Source organism: Plecotus auritus, assembly GCF_963455305.1.
Source record: "Plecotus auritus genome assembly, chromosome: 4".
Taxonomy (NCBI): Eukaryota; Metazoa; Chordata; class Mammalia; order Chiroptera; family Vespertilionidae; genus Plecotus; species Plecotus auritus.
This window is the reverse complement of record NC_137775.1, coordinates 116,923,452-116,939,851: the sequence shown is the minus strand read 5'-3', so window position 1 is coordinate 116,939,851 and position 16,400 is coordinate 116,923,452. Positions and strand designations below refer to the sequence as shown.

Here is a 16,400-nt window from a genome sequence, read left to right as displayed (position 1 = left end):
GAGATTTAGTGTGGGGAAGTAACATACAATACTAACTGTAATATAGGCAGATGAGATAATGGCTTTAAGAAAAACTCATGAGTCCAGTGATGTTTGTTCAGCAAATATTAACTGTATGTCTGTAATATGTATTGCAGATGATACTCTTTTCCTTGATTTGGTTCTCATTAAAGCAATCCCATATAATAAAAGAGTAATATGCAAATTGACTGTCACTCCAACACACAAAATGGCCACCCCCATGTGGTCAAAGATGGCTGCCCCCATGTGGACACAAGATAGCCACTACAAGATGGCCGGCAGGGGAAGGCAGTTGTGGGCGATCAGGCCAGCAAGGAAGAGCAGTTGGGAGGGACCGGGCCTGCAAGGGAGGGCAGTTGGGAGTGATCAGACCTGCAGGGGAGGACAGGGGTGGGGGACCCAGGCCTGCAGGGGAAGGCAGTTGGGGGGGGGACCAAGCCTGCAGGGGAGGGCAGTTGGGGGTGACCAGCCCAGCAGGGGAGGGCAGTTAGGCGTCGATCAGGCTGGCAGGGGAATGGTTAGGGGGTGATCAGGCTGGCAGGCAGAAGCAGTTAGGGGCAATCAGGCAGGCAGGCAAGCAGTTGGGAGCCAGTAGTCCTGGATTGTGAGAGGGATGTCTGACTTCCTGTTTATATCTGGCAGTCGGACATCCCTTGAGGGGTCTCAGATTGGAGAGGGTGCAGGCTGGGCTGAGGCACACACACATACCCCATGCATGAATTTCGTGCACCGGGCCTCTAGTCTCACTATGAGAATTCATGAATCCTGAAAGGTTTCTGAGATGGCAGGGAATGTAAACATATTGATTAGATAAGGGGATTACTCTGATGTATCCTAGAAGACTCAAACAGAAAACTACTTTTGGATCCAAGTAGCTGAGAATGTGAATAAAGGACACTGGGTGGGGAGTTAGAGGAGCTGTGTTCTCTCTGTCTTCAGCCTATAAACCTGCTATAGTCTCTCCCATATTAAAACAGAAACAAAACCCCTCACTTGCATCCACATTCTCCTTTAGCTGTTATGTAATATCTACCCTGTTTGTCATCTAGAAATCTCAAAAAATTAGTATGCATCTATTGTCTCCACTTCCTCATACCACAGAACATGCTTCCCTTCTTCAAACATCTATTACTTGGCTTATAAGAAACCACACAATCTTTGACCATTTCTACCTATTATCATGTGTGGGCAACTCTCCCTCTTCCTGTCCCTTGAATATTTATCTTCCTAACCCTCAACTCTCCAAACTCTCCTGAGATCTCAGTCATTCTTAGGGCATCGATTACCGCAGATAAGCTAATGATTTTTCAAATCTTTATCTCCAGCCCCAGATATCTTCCAAATACTTCTTAAATCCTTCTCCTCCTCACTAACCCTATTACAGGGACCCTAGGGTAGGCCATCTTAATCTCTTAAGCATCATACTGTAAATCCCAAGTTGTGGATTTGTCAATTCACCACACAAACACCCCAGGGAACCTTCTAAAAATACAGGTTTAACCATCTTATTTCTCTGTTTTAAATAGCTTCCTAGCAGAATAAAACTGAGCTCTCTGAGGTGGCATTTAAAGTATCTAGAATCAAGTCCCCTCCACTCTTACTTCCAGCAGCACCAAACAGCTTGTAGGTCCCTATACACCTTGACATACCCTTCTGAGTATCTCTGATCATCCTTCAGGGCAGTCAGGCACCTAACCAGGGTGCCATTTGTACAAGTTTCCCCTGAGACTATCAGCTTCTTAAGGGTAAAGATGTGCTTTTTAACTCTGTGTCCCCAGTACCAATACTGAACACATTGTCAACATCAACCCATTTGTACATTTGTTCAACAAATATGTACTAAGCTGGAATGCTGACCAAACAAAACAAACATGGTTTAGATGAATGATAAATGAATCCCAACTTAAGGAAGAATGACAATGATAAATGAATGATACTGGCTTTAGCTTTGCCAATATAGCGTGTGATTTAAGAGAAGTAACTTTGCCTGTTTTCTCATCTTTAAGACTCTATAAAACCTTTTAAAGATCAAATGATAACATCAAAAGTTCCTAACACTGATAAGCATGTTCTGTGGTGTCAGTATTTTATCTCAGATCAATTAGCAGTGTTTAAGGATATTTTTAAGTCAAATTAATTACTAAGAAAAGTACAAATTAGATGGATGTTAACTAGACTTTTGTGGTAGTCATTTTGCAACATGGATACAATTACTAAATTTTAAATTGTACTCCTGAAACTAATACAATGATCAGTATGTATGTCAATTATATATCAATTAAAAAGCAAAATATTGTACTAATTAAAAAACTTGTACAAATGGCACCCTGGTTAGGTGCCTGACTGCCCTGAAGGATGATCAGAGATACTCAGAAGGGTATGTCAAGGTGTATAGGGACCTACAAGCTGTTTGGTGCTGCTGGAAGTAAGAGTGGAGGGGACTTGATTCTAGATACTTTAAATGCCACCTCAGAGAGCTCAGTTTTATTCTGTTAGATCTCGATTTCCTAGTATTTTGTTTGGGATTTTTGCATCTGTATTCATCAGAGATATTGGTCTGTAGTTTTCCTTTTTGTGTTATTCTTGCCAGGTTTTTGGTATCAGGGTTAGTTGACCTCATAAAATGTGTTAGGAAATATTGCCTCTTCTTCAATTTTTTATGGAAGAGTTTGAGAAGGAGAGGTTTTAAGTCTTTGAACGTTTGGAAGAATTCACTGGTGAAGCCATCTGGTCCTGGACTTTTATTTTTGGGGAGGTTTTTTATGGTTGTCTCAACTTCATCACTGCTGACCTGTCTATTTTGATTTTCCAATCTTCATGATTGAGTCTAGGAAGGTTATATATTTCTAGGAACTTATCCATTTCTTCTAGGTTATTGAATTTGGTGGCATAGTCCTTCATAGTATTCTAGTATGATCCTCTGTATATCAGTAATGTCTGTGGTGACTGCTCCTCTTTCATTTCTGATTTTGTTTATATGTTTGTTTTTTTTCTCTTTTTTCTTTAGTGAGTCTATCCAGGGATTTGTCAATTTTATTAATCCTAATATATACATCATGATCAAGTGCGGTTCATTCCAGGGGCATAAGGATGGTTCAACATATGCAGATCAATGTAATATACCACATTAACTAAAGAAAGGATAAAAATCATATGAGTTTATCAATAGATGCAGAAAAAGCACTTAAGATACAATATCCATTTATTATTAAAACACTAAACACAATAGGGATAAAAGGAAAGTACCTCAACCTAATAAAGGCCATATATGATAAACCTTCAGATAATATTATACTCAATGGTGAAAGACTGAAATCTTTTCCTCTAAAATCAGAAACAAGACAAAGATGCCCAATCTCATCACTCTTATTCTGGAAGTCCTAGCCAGAGCAATAAGGTAAGAGAAAGAAATTAAAGGCATCCAAATTGGAAAGTAAGAAGTAAAAGCATCACTTTTTTCAGATGACAATACTTGTACATAGTAAACCCTAAAGACACCATCAAAAAACTGTTAGAAACAATAAACAAATACAGTAAATTTGCAGGATACAAAATCAATGTACAAAAATCCTCTGCCTTCCTGTTACTAAAAACAAAACCAGAAAAATAAATAAAAAGCATTTCTTTTGCAATTGCAACTAATAGAATAAAATACCTAGGAATAAACTTAATAAAGAATGTGAAAGACCTATATACTGAAAATTACAAAGCATTATTAAGAAATTGAAAAAGACATAACAAAATGGAAAAATATCCCATGTTCATGGATTGGAAGAATCAACATAGTTAAAATGGGCACATTACCCAAACACAGTTTTAATGCAACCCCCATTAAAATCCCAATGTCATTTTTAAAGAAATAGAATAAAAAACCATTGATTTTGTATGGAACCACAAAAGACCCTGAATAGCCAAAGCATTCCTGAAAAAAAAGAATGAAGATGGAAAAATCACACTACCTGACTTCAAATTATACTACAGAGTAATGATAATCAAAACAGCATGGCATTGGCAGAAAAACAGACACACAGGTCAATGGAACCGTGAGAGCCCAGATATAAAACCACATGTATATGGGCAGATAATTTTCAACAAAGGAGCCAGAAACACCATGGAGTAAAGAAACCTCTTTAATAAATGGTGCTGGGGAAACTGGAAAGCCACATGCAAAAGAATAACAATGGATTACAGTTTTTCCCCAGATTCAAAAATTAGTTCAAAATGGATCAAAGACCTAAATATAAGATCAAAAACAATAAATTATATAGAGAAAAGCATAGGTACTAAACTTATGGACTTTGATCATAGAGAACATTTTATGAACTTGACCCCAAAGGCAAGGGAAGTAAAGGCAAAAATAAATGAATGGGACTATATCAAACTAAAAAGCTTTTGCACAGCAAAAGAAACTGACAACAAAACAAAGAGGCAGCCAACCAAATGGGAGATGATAAATGCAAACAATAGCTCTCATAAAAGTTTAATATCCAAAATATAAAAAGAACTCATAAAACTCAACACCAAACAAACAACCCAATTAAAAAATGGGCAGAGGACCTGAACAGGTACCCTCCCAAGAAGATATACAACAGCAAATAGATACATGAAATAGATACATGATGCTTAACCTCACTGGCAATTAGGGAAAAACAAATCAAAATTACAATGAGATACCACCTCACACCTGTTAAAATGGCTACTGCCAACAAGACAAGTATTAACAGGTGTTGGAGATATTGTGGAGAAAAGGGAACCCTCATTCACTGCTGGTGGGAATGTAGACTAGTACAGCCACTATGGAAAACAGCGTGGCAATTCATCAAAAAATTAAGAATAGAGCTGCCATATGGCCCAGCAATCCCTCTCTTGGGTTTATACCTGAAAAACTCAAAAACATGTATTTGCAAAGATATATGCATCCCCATATTAATTGCAGCATTATTCAAGATGGCCAAGTCATGGTGGCAACCAAGGTGTCCTATGATAGAGAACTGGATAAAGAAGATGTGGTCCATATACACAATGGAATAGTACTCAGCCATAAGAAAGGATGAAATAGTGCCATTTGTGACAACATGGATGGACCTTAAGATTATTATAAGTGAAACAAGTCAGGCAAAAAAAGCTAAGAACCATATTATTTCACTCAAATGTGGGATATAAAACTGATACTCATGAACACAATCAGCAGTGTGGTGGTTGCCAGAAGGAAGGGGGTGGGGAGTGAAAAGATGGGGAGTGGGGGGTGAAGGGGGCCTAGTATATGGTAATGGAGGATGATTTGATTTTGGTGGTGGGCACACAGTACAATCTAGAGATCTTGTAACAGAAATCTATACCTGAAATCTATATGATCATATTAACCAATGTCATCCCAATTAAATTGAATTTTTTTTAAAAAGGCTAGAGCTCTGAAATCACAGAGAAGTGGCTTTGAATCTGCACTCTACCACTGATTTGCTGATGGTGTCAAGTGTGCTATTTAAGTCTCATTTACTTCACTTGGAAAAAATGAGGAAAAGCTTGTACAGATTTCAAAAGTCTGTAATGAGGATTAAATGAGATAATTGTGGAAAGAAGTTGCCACAGAGTATGGCACATGGTAAACACTTAATCCATGGTGACTAATAGTATTGTTGGAGCTTGGAAATCCCAAGGACATGGGGCTGCTCACTGAAACACTACCCTTCACAAGTTGACTAGTGACCTAAGTTAGCAGGAAATACTACAATGCTATTCATTTACATCAAACCCCTAGTGACAAGGTTGTATGAATGTAGTAGAATGTATTGTTCCTTTAGATCTCACACCAATACACACTGGTTCCCAGGGCCCCCGTAGGAAAGCCACTTCGCTGTGTGATACTTTTGCACTTCTCTGTGGTAAAGAGCTGAGCAACATACTTGTTTTTCCCAAATGAAACTATTTCTTTACTACAAGAAAACAATTATATACCTAAATATATATTACTACCAATGTTTAGAGAACAAAATTTTGAAAAATAAATGACAGTGAGACAGACCAATAGAGAGTGTATTCTGCAACATTTCTATCTCACTATTTTACTCACTATGAAGTGTGATAAAAATCTTGTAAAATCACATTCACTAGAGAAAGGCCAACATAAGTCAGTAAAACTTTAACTTTTAAAGTCAGTGAACATTTAACAAATTTATTAATTACCTAATTTATGCCATATATTGTGATAGGTTTTGCAGAGAAAATAAAAAGCAAGATAGAATAGCAATTGTTTTTAAAAAGATACAAAATTACTGTTACCAACTTAATGTGGTGATACGAATGGTCTAATAGCCTGCTGATTGTTTGGATGTAAATGACTGCTTATTCATGTATTGCTTACTAGGCTCAATGAGAGTTTATGAAGTTCTAGGTACTACGGCAGACCCAGGGATTCAAGGATGAATAACACTAGGCCCTGCCTTGAAGGAACTCATGATTCAGACAAATAGAAAAATAGTAACTGAGAAATAGTTACTGTTCAAAGAAATAAGTGCTATGGGGGGGAAAAAGACTGAAATGGGAATTGCTATAGAGATAATCCTATCTAATAAAGAGGGAATATGCTAATTGACCATCACTCCATCACAAAGATGGCTGCACCCACAGCTGAGGCCAAGTTCCCTTAAGGAGCCTTACGAGCAATCAGCGGGGACCTGAGGCTATGCCAGCCGTGGGCAAACTACGGCCCGCGGGCCGGATCCGGCCCGTTTGGCTGTTCTATCCGGCCCGCGGAGCCGAAAGAGCGGAGGGTTCTCTTGCTCTCCCCTCCACTCCTTTACTTTGAATTTATATTAGTTCACACAAACACTCCATCCATGCTTTTGTTCCGGCCCTCCGGTCCAGTTTAAGAACCCATTGTGGTCCTCGAGTCAAAAAGTTTGCCCACCCCTGGGCTATGCCCTCCCCCGCCCCCGTGGGGCTTGACAGGTGGGCCTTGACAGGGGACCTCAGGCCATGCCCCCTACCAGGTGGGGCTTGACAGGAACTTCAGGCTGTGCCCCCCACCCCGGCACCAGGCCAGGGGACCTGAGGCTGTGCCCCCCTGCCTGGCGGGCTTGAGAGGGGACCTCAAGGTGCACCCCCACAGTGCTGGGTCAGGGGAACTCAAGCCGCGCCCCCCGCCCAGCGGGGCATGATGGGAGACCTCAAGGTGCGCTTCCCGTCCTGGTGTTGGGTTAGGGGACCTCAGGCTGCTCCCCCAGCCCCAGCACCAGGCCGGGGGACCTCAGGCCATGCCCCCCACCAGGTGGGGCTTGACAGGGGACTTCAGGCCATGCCCTCCACCCCGGCACCAGGCCAGGGTACCTCAGACTGCACCCCCCGCCTGGTGGGGCTTGACAGGGGACCTCAGGCCGTGCCCCCCCACCCAGCGGGGCTTGATGGGGGACCTCAAGGTGCACCCCTAGTGCTGGGTCAAGGGAACTCAGGCCGTGCCCCCACCCAGCAGGGCTTTGACGGGGGACCTGAGGCTGCGCTCCTCCCTGGTGGGGTTTGACGGGGGATCTCAGGCCATGTCCCTCACCTGACGGGGCTTGATGGAGGACCTCAAGGCACATCCCCCGCCCCGGTCTGGGCTGGGGGACCTCAGGCCACACCCCCCATCCTGGCACCCGGCCAGGGGACCTGAGGCTACGCCCCCTGCCTGGCAGGGCTTGACAAGGGTGGGACTGGCCGGGTCTGGATCTAGCCCAATGGGGGGGGAGGTGGCTGGGTCTGGGTCTCACACGATTTTGAGGTGCATGTGGGTGGGCGGGGACTTGACTCTGGGTTCCGTCGTGAGCCCCAGAGTCTGATAGGAGGAAGGTTTTCATATACATTTTACTAATTTTCTTTCATCTTTGACACTTCTATTATAGAGAAAGGGCAAATAGCAATATTAAATTATTTCTTCTAATTAATCCCCTTTTCATGTGCACGAATTTCGTGCACCAGGCCTCTAGTTAAATATAATGATCTGTAGCAGCACAATCCTTTAAATAAAAATATATGCATATTCCCAATCCTATATAATAAAAGGCTAATATGCAAATTGACTGAACGGTGGAACGACGGGTTACTATGACACTCACTGACCACCAGGGAGCAGACACTCAACACAGGAGCTGCCCCAAGGTGGTTAGTGCGTTCCCACAGGGGGAGCACTGCTCAGCCAGAAGCCAGGCTCCCAGCTGGCAAGTGCAGGGGTGATGGCAGGAGCCTCTCCTGCCTCCGCAGCAGCGCTAAGGATGTCCAACTGCCGGTGGGCCTAAGCAGGCAGACGGACATCCCCTGAGGGCTCCCAGACTGCAAGAGGGCGCAGGCCAGGCTGAGGGACCCCGCCAAGTGCATGAATTTCATGCACCGGGTCTCTAGTATAATAATAATAATAATAATAATAATAATAATAATAAATTAATTACATTAATAATTATTATTATTTGTAATAGTGTCATAATCTATTTTCAATAGATTAAAAATAAATACAGCCTGTCACTGCAGCCCCCACTGTGCAGGCCACTGAATGGGTAGGGACAACCACTGAGTGGTCTTAAACTGTTCTTTACAAACTCTTAAACAGTATGGAAATCAGGTTAATGGGAAATAAAGTGAAAGAAAGAAAGAAAGAAAGAAAGAAAGAAAGAAAGAAAGAAAGAAAGAAAGAAAGAAAGAAAGAAAGAAAGAAGGAAGGAAGGAAGGAAGGAAGGAAGGAAGGAAGGAAGGAAGGAAGGAAGGAAGGAGGAAAGGAGAGAGGAAGGGAGGAAGGGAAGAGAAAGGGAGGGGAAGAAAGGGGAGGAGAGGGGAGGGGAAGAGAGGGGAGGGGAGGAGAGGGGAGGGAAGGGAAGGGAAGGGAAGGGAAGGGAGAGAAGGGAGAGAAGGGAGGGAGAGAAGGAAGGGAGGAAGGAAGGAAGGGAAGGAAGGGAGGAAGGGAGGAAGGAAGGGAGGAAGGAGTAAATAAAGAAATACAAATTGTCCAAATTAAGGTGATTTAAAATTACTGGAATCTGAACATGTCTAATGTTTTTCATTCTAAGTAAGCATTAAAAAAAAAATAAAAGCATCAACAAATGTGGATAAAAGAACTTAGAACAAAAGAATCTGCCAGCTTTACACTGTTGAGTAATAAATCACATATACTTCCCAAACTTCTATTTAGAAAGGAGAAATTTTGTTTTATGACATATCAAACTAAAAAATATTTAACAGCCTGTAAAGAACCAGGTATTTCTTTTAAAATGTTGACTTTTGTTCTTGCTGCACTCTGGAATGTTATTGTGGAGCAAGAGTTTGCTCTTGTGACAAGGAAGCATGAAAAAAAATCAGAAAAAGTGAACTGTGGTTAGACTAAATAGTCCACTAGTAGGCAGTTATAAAAATAGACACTCTCAACTCCTTAAGACACTCTTTTTGCTACTTTGCAGGTTTTCCAGGGCAAATTTTTAACTTGAAAAGCCACTATTTCTGCTATTTAGCTTACTCTCTGAAAGTAACTTACCTCGCTATCAATGTGTAAGAAAGGAAACTATTTTATAAATAATCTAATAAGCAAACAATAACCAAAAAAGCCTTCATTCCATAATTAGCAGAACTGCTGTGTAGACTATGAATTATACTGAGACAGCTTGCTGTGGCGAAAGCCTGTGAACCAGCAAAGGGTACTGCCTTTCCTGCATTGATTAGTCATCTGAACCCAGCCCCTTATTTAAGTAAATAAGTTAAATCACTCATTCAATTAATATTTAGTTAACACCATCCATGTGGCCAACATTACTCAGTGCACTGGAAATACCTCAGTGAATAGACATCATCTCTGCCCTTAAGGAACCCTCAATCTGGTGGGGTACAGTGACAAGTTAAGAGGTAAATATCCCATGTGAAGAATGTGATGAAAGGGGTAGATGAATAGGGTACACCTGGAAAGGGCTCCTCCCTCCGACCTGCAGCAGTGGGGCAGGTTTCTGGAAAGAAGCAATGTGTAAGGAGATGCCTGAATGATGAGTTAGGAGCAGGCAGTGAAGGGCTAGCAGGATTTTCCTCATACAGAGAACAGCATGTGAGTGAAGAAGCTTCAGGAGAACAGAGAGCACTGGATGCTTTATGGAAATGAAAGAAATTCAGTATATTAGTAGAGGCATCACAGTAAGCAGGGGAGGTTGGAGAATGATTTAGAGTGGCAGGCAGAGACTACATAGCAAAGAACCTTTTGAGCCACCTTAAGTAGTGTAAACCTGGTCCAAAGGGAAATAAGGAGCCATAGGAAGGGGAGAAACAAGAGGTCAGATGCAGGGTTTAGAAAGATTACAAGAGCTGCAAAGAGCCGAACGAACTGCAGAAAAGGGAAATCAGGCAGGAGCTTCTTTCAAAAATCCCCATGAGAGTTATAGTGGTGTCAGGTGGGGAAGAAAAAAGGTGAATACATCCTAGATACTTGCAGGAGACAGCCTCGAGAGGGCTTGACATATGGAGAAATCAAGACACAAGAAATCAAGAATGAGTCCCAGGTCTTGCCTCTGGGCAAGTGAAGGATGGTGAAGCCATTCAGTAGGATTAGGAACACAGGACAATTGTGGGGGTGGTGAACATAAGAAACTCACTTATATGGACATAAGGTAATTGTCCATGCTGAGATGTGAAACACTGTACTCACCTCCTACCATGACCACATCAAAATTACAACTAAACTACAGAACAACCATCATTGAGAACCATCTAAAGCAGGGGTGGGCAAACTTTTTGACTCGAGGGCCACAATGGGTTCTTAAACTGGACCGGAGGGCCGGAACAAAAGCATGGATGGAGTGTTTGTGTGAACTAATATAAATTCAAAGTAAAGGAGCAGAGGGGAGAGCAAGAGAACCCTCCACTCTTTCGGCTCCGCAGGCCGGATAGAACAGCCGAACGGGCCGGATCCGGCCCGCGGGCAGTAGTTTGCCCATGGCTGATCTAAAGACTAGCTGAACAGAAGTCCTATAACTAAGGATATACAGAAGAAGCCACATGGAGACTCGTAGGAGTGGGGGGAGACATAGAGCAGGCTGGTCCCACACCCACCTATAGCAGTTAAAAATTGGGAGGGATATCTTGGCTGTGGAGGTCCCGGCTGAGGAACAAGTGGTCCCAACCGCACACCAGGCTCTTCAGCCCAGGGTTCTAGTGTTGGGAAGAGAAGTCCCCATAATTTCTGGCTGTGAAAATCAGTAGAGGTTGTGGCTGAGTGAGACAGTGCGCTGCTGGAGTCTCAATTGTTCCTCTTACAGGGCCCACACATGGATTCACTCATTCTAAGATCCAGCATGAGGGTAGCAGTTCAAAAGGAGCCAGAAACATACAGGGAGGAACTGAATTGTCTGGATTCAGGGTGAGGACTGCAGAAGCAGCTTTCTCCGAGACCACTGTTCCTTTGCTGAGCCTTTCCACTGCATGTGAAGGCAGCACCATATCTGAGTCTCCATCAACCTGACTAACACTGTTTGCCCTGCCCTGTGATTTCCTGAGACCCCCACCCTGCCCAAACTGTAGGCTTAGCCAAGCAGCTTCCAGGGGCTTTTCCATTCAAATAGCCTATCTTGGCTCATGCTTTGGACTTTCCTAAAATCTCTCCAAGATTCACAAATCCCAGACAAGCAGCACATAGCCTCAGCAAGCCCTGTACCACTTGCTAAGAATCCCTAAGCCTAGGACTAGCAGCAGCAGCCTTAGTTCACAGCTTAGCCTTTCCCAGGCACTTTCAAGCTCAGCTCAAGTGGCAACCATCTGTGGATCACTTTGTAGCTCATACCAGGTGGCCCAGGGCAGGGCATAGGAGCGACTGACCATGGCCTGAACCTTCCAAGAGGCCCCAGAACCAACACACTCAGTGGCCAGCATCAGACCACACCAGAGCACCACCCAGCCACTCCATAAACGATACACCCAAAGGGCAGACTCGGCAGGCACTAGTGACCCACTAAAGTGAATCCTGCTCCATAGGTTCAGCCCCTGCACAAAAGCTCATCCACTGCAATCATAAGCAGATCTCACAAGAAATCAGTCTGAGGGTCAATCCCTCCCACTGACATACCAACAGTAATCGAGGCTCAACTACAATAGGAAAGTATACACAGCACACACAAAAGACACACCTGGTGCACCTGATTCAGGTGACCATAGAGACTATGCCATTGTCCCTCATAGGACACCTAATATATAAGGCCACTCTACCAAGACCAGGAGACATAGCAATTCTAATACATAGAAACATGCCCTGGCCAGTGTGGCTCAGTTGGTTGAGTGCTATCCCATGTACCAAAATGTCACTGGTTCAATTTCTGGTGAGGGCACATGCCCAGCTTGTGTACTCAATTCCTGGTCGGGATGCATAAAGGAGGCAGCCAATCTATGTTTCTCTCTCACATTGATGTTTCTCTCTCTAAAAATTAATTAAAACATATATTTTTTTAAAATATTTTTTATTGATTTCTTACAGAGAGGAAAGGGAGAGGATAGATAGTTAGAAACATCGATGAGAGAGAAACATCGATCAGCTGCCTCCTGCACACCTCCCACTGGGGATGTGCCCGCAACCCAGGTACATGCCCTTAACCGGAATCGAACCCGGGACCCTTCAGTCCGCAGGCCGACGCTCTATCCACTGAGCCAAACCGGTCAGGGCTAAAACATATTTTTTAAAAAAAGAAACAAACTCAGGGAGGCAGCCAGAATGAGGAGAGAAAGGAACATGTGTCAAATGAAAGAACAGAACAAAACTTCAGAAAAAGAACTAAACAAAATGGAGACAAGCAATTTATCAGATGCAGAGTTCAAAACACTGGTTATAAGGATGTTCAATGAACTTAGGAGAAGAGTAGATGAACTTAGAACTTCAACAAAGAGATAGGAAACATAAAAGGGAGACAGAAAACATAAAAAAGAACCAGTCAGAATGAAGAATAGAATAACTAAAATAAAGAATACATTAGATGAAATCAAGAGTAGATTAGATGAAGTAGAGGACTGAATCAGTGATTTGGTAGAAAAGGTAGAAGAAAACACCCAAAACATCAAAAAGAAAAAAGAATCCAAAAAAGTGAGAATAGTTTAAAGGCCTCTGGGACAACATCAAGCATACCAGTATTTGCATCATAAGGGAATCAGAAGGAGAAGATAAAGAGCAAGGAATTGAAACCTTTTGAAGAAATAATGATGAAAAACTTCCCTAACATGGTGAAGGAAATAGACATACAAGCCCAAAAAGCACAGAGAGTCCCAAATAAGATTAACCCGAAAAGCCCACACCAACACACATCATAATTAAAATGCCAAAGGTTAAGGACAAAGAGAGACTCTTAAAAGCAGCAAGAGAAAAGCAGTTACTTATCTACAAGGGAGCTCCCATAGGGCCGTCAGCTTATTTCTCAATGGAAATTTTGTAGGCCAGAGGGATTGGCATGAAATATCCAAAGTCATGAAAAACATGGATCTACAACCAAGATCACTCTATCCAGCAAGGATATAATTTAAAATTGAAGGAGATAGAAAGAACTTCTCAGACAAGAAGAAACTAAAGGAGTTCATCACTACCAAATTGGTATTACAAGAAATTTTGAATAGACTTCTTTAAGAAAAAGAAGATATGAAAAATATGAATAAGAAAATGGCAATAACTACATATCTGTCAACAATTACTTTAAATGTATATTGATTAAATGCGCCAATCAAAAGACATAGGGTGGACCTGGACAGTGTTTCTCAATGGTTAGAGTGTTGGCCCCTGCACCTAAGGGTCTCGGATTCAATTCCTGGTCAAGGGCATATACCTGAGCTGCAGTTTGCTCCCCTTCCCCAGGCAGGGCACGTGCAGGAGGCAACCAGTCAATGTGTCTCTCTCACATTGATGTTTTTCTCTCTCCCTCCACACTCTCCCTGAAAAGAAATTTTAAAAAATATCCTGAATGAATAATAATAATAAAAAGACCCTTACATATGCTGTCTACAAGAGACTCATTTCAGATTGAAAGACACACACAGACTGAAAGTGATGAAAAAATATTTCATGAAAATGGAAACCATAAAGAAATAGTGCATATGTACAATGGACTATGACTCTGTCATAAAAGAGAATGAAATCTTGCCATCTGAAACAACATGGATGGACTTAGAGAGTACTGTGATGAGTGAAATAAGTCAGACAGAGAAAGACAAATGCCATATGACTTCACTTATGTGTAGAATCTAAAAGACAAATAAACAAACAAAACAGAAACAAACTCTGAGGTACAGAGAACATTTTGATGGTTACAAAATAGGAGAGGAGTTGGAGGGATGGATGAAAAAGGGGAAGGGATTGAGAAGTACAGATTGGTATTTACCCAACAGTCATGAGGATGTAAAGTACAGCATAGGGAATATGGTCAATAATATTGTAATAACTACATATGGTGTCAAATGGGTACTAGATTTATTGAGATGATCATGTCATAAGATAACTACATGTCTAATCACTATGCCATACATCTGAAACTAATATAATATTGTATGTCAACTGTAATTGAAAAATAAAAAAATGTTACAACAATGCTATCAATTTACTGGGCCACAAAGCCAGGGGCCTTGCCGCACCCTCCCCCAAACCCCCACCCTACTCCATCCCCAATTTGGGATTCAGTCTGTTATGAGATTCTCTTTGTCCATACACCTGGTAAAGTCAGTGATTCTGGGAAGAAGCTATCTGCCTCTGATTTGTTTTGGGATGTGGAAATAAGACCATCTCAATTCAGACTGCCAAGATGAAGGTGTGGGCCTAAGATACAAAGGGACAAGGAGCTGTTTGGGCCAGCTTTGCTTCCAAACCTTAAGAGTTACTCATTAGGCATGATCCTCATGGCATCACACAATCTAGTCTAGGTCAGCAAGGATAAGGCTTCACAATGGAGTTTCCGTCCAGATCCAAGCTAGGAATAAAGTGTTTCTTGGCCCAGTGTTGTCCTGTGCTTGTGATTTTCACTTGGGAAAAGGGGAATTATGAAGCAGGTGCTGTTGGGATAAGATTCAGGAGTTTGGCTATCTGCCATTATTCAGTTTATTTCCCTCTAGAGACCTGAGTCATACCAAGGTCACAGAGAGGACTCGATGAAATGACATACATCCTGGTTCGCCCTGAATCATCCTGGTTTATACCATTTCCCCAGTATCTTGTCCAGTTTAGAAACTGACATGCCCCTAAATATTCCTGTTTGGATATGTTATATGATCAAACATTTAGGACTAAAGCCCAGACCCTCTAACTTTTAAACCAATGCCTTTCCTACTTCTCTGGGCTATTGCTTATTTGTTTGTATGCCATTTTCAGGGCCTCTGCCGCAAAAACATCACCACCGCTCAAAGCACATGAAGTTAATAATGTAGGGATAGCATTAGCACCTCTGTTTGCAAATTATTAAAAAGATGATCAGAAAAAAGACAGACCTCAATACAATTTGATCAAATAAAAATTGAAACATTTTTTGCATTCTATTGGTATTTAAAATCTTCACCAGGTCTTCTAAAATTTTAGATATTTTTATGTTGCTGATTTCCTGTAAATTTTATTTTGACTTGGCAATATTTGCAGATTTTATACAATCTGATGCCTTCCTTTCCAAGTTTCCCTCCCACAACATTGTGCCCCTATAGTTCATTCTGGAAGTCACATCAAAGATCTTTCTTAAAATGTGTCACTTCCAATTTAGTTAATGTTTCCTTTAAAAACTCCCATTTGTTGGGTAACAAGGAAACTTTGATACTGAAAACAGTTCATCTAAGTGCATTTTATTAGGGGCATGTTAAGGTTGGACACTCAATGGGGAAGTGTTTCACACTCACAGGTATTTTAAAGCTCCTGACGAGATCCATTCTGAATGAAGGCACAGAAGGAAAGAACATTTGGGAATTGTACTACAAGGACCAACAATACAGGAAATAGTGGAATAATATTGTTCCCTAACAATATTAGGGAACCTTGAATCTCAAAGTTCTTACTTAGGTCTTATAGTTGTAGTGTGTCATCATCCAGAGCTTTGAACTTAAACCTCAAGTTTAATGAAACAGAGCAATTTATGTTGCCCCTTACTTTAATATAATGCCTATATTTCAAGAATTGTCAGTTTACAGTTAGGATTTTTTTTTTAATGGAACCAAGCATTTCATTCAAGCTCTCTCTCTCTCACCCCATATTCCTGTGCATAATACCTTCAATTGTAATAAACGATCTATTGGGTAAATACAGGGTCTTATTTAGGAATTTTTATTCTATTTTAATCCATATGTGTCCTATATGGTGCCTTAATGACCGCAAAGAATGGAGTATGCTGTATCTAGGTCTTATGGCCTTGTGCCTAGAAGCACTCATAGCCAGCACATTCCCT

General features: G+C 41.7%; 1 protein-coding gene across 1 annotated transcript in view; it reads right to left on the bottom strand.

The window, feature by feature from the left end:
* CFTR (CF transmembrane conductance regulator) overlaps positions 1-16,400 on the bottom strand; it is a gene marked incomplete at both ends in the record, with an annotated part of 212,507 nt that overhangs the window by 3,106 nt on the left and 193,001 nt on the right. The window lies entirely within an intron of this gene.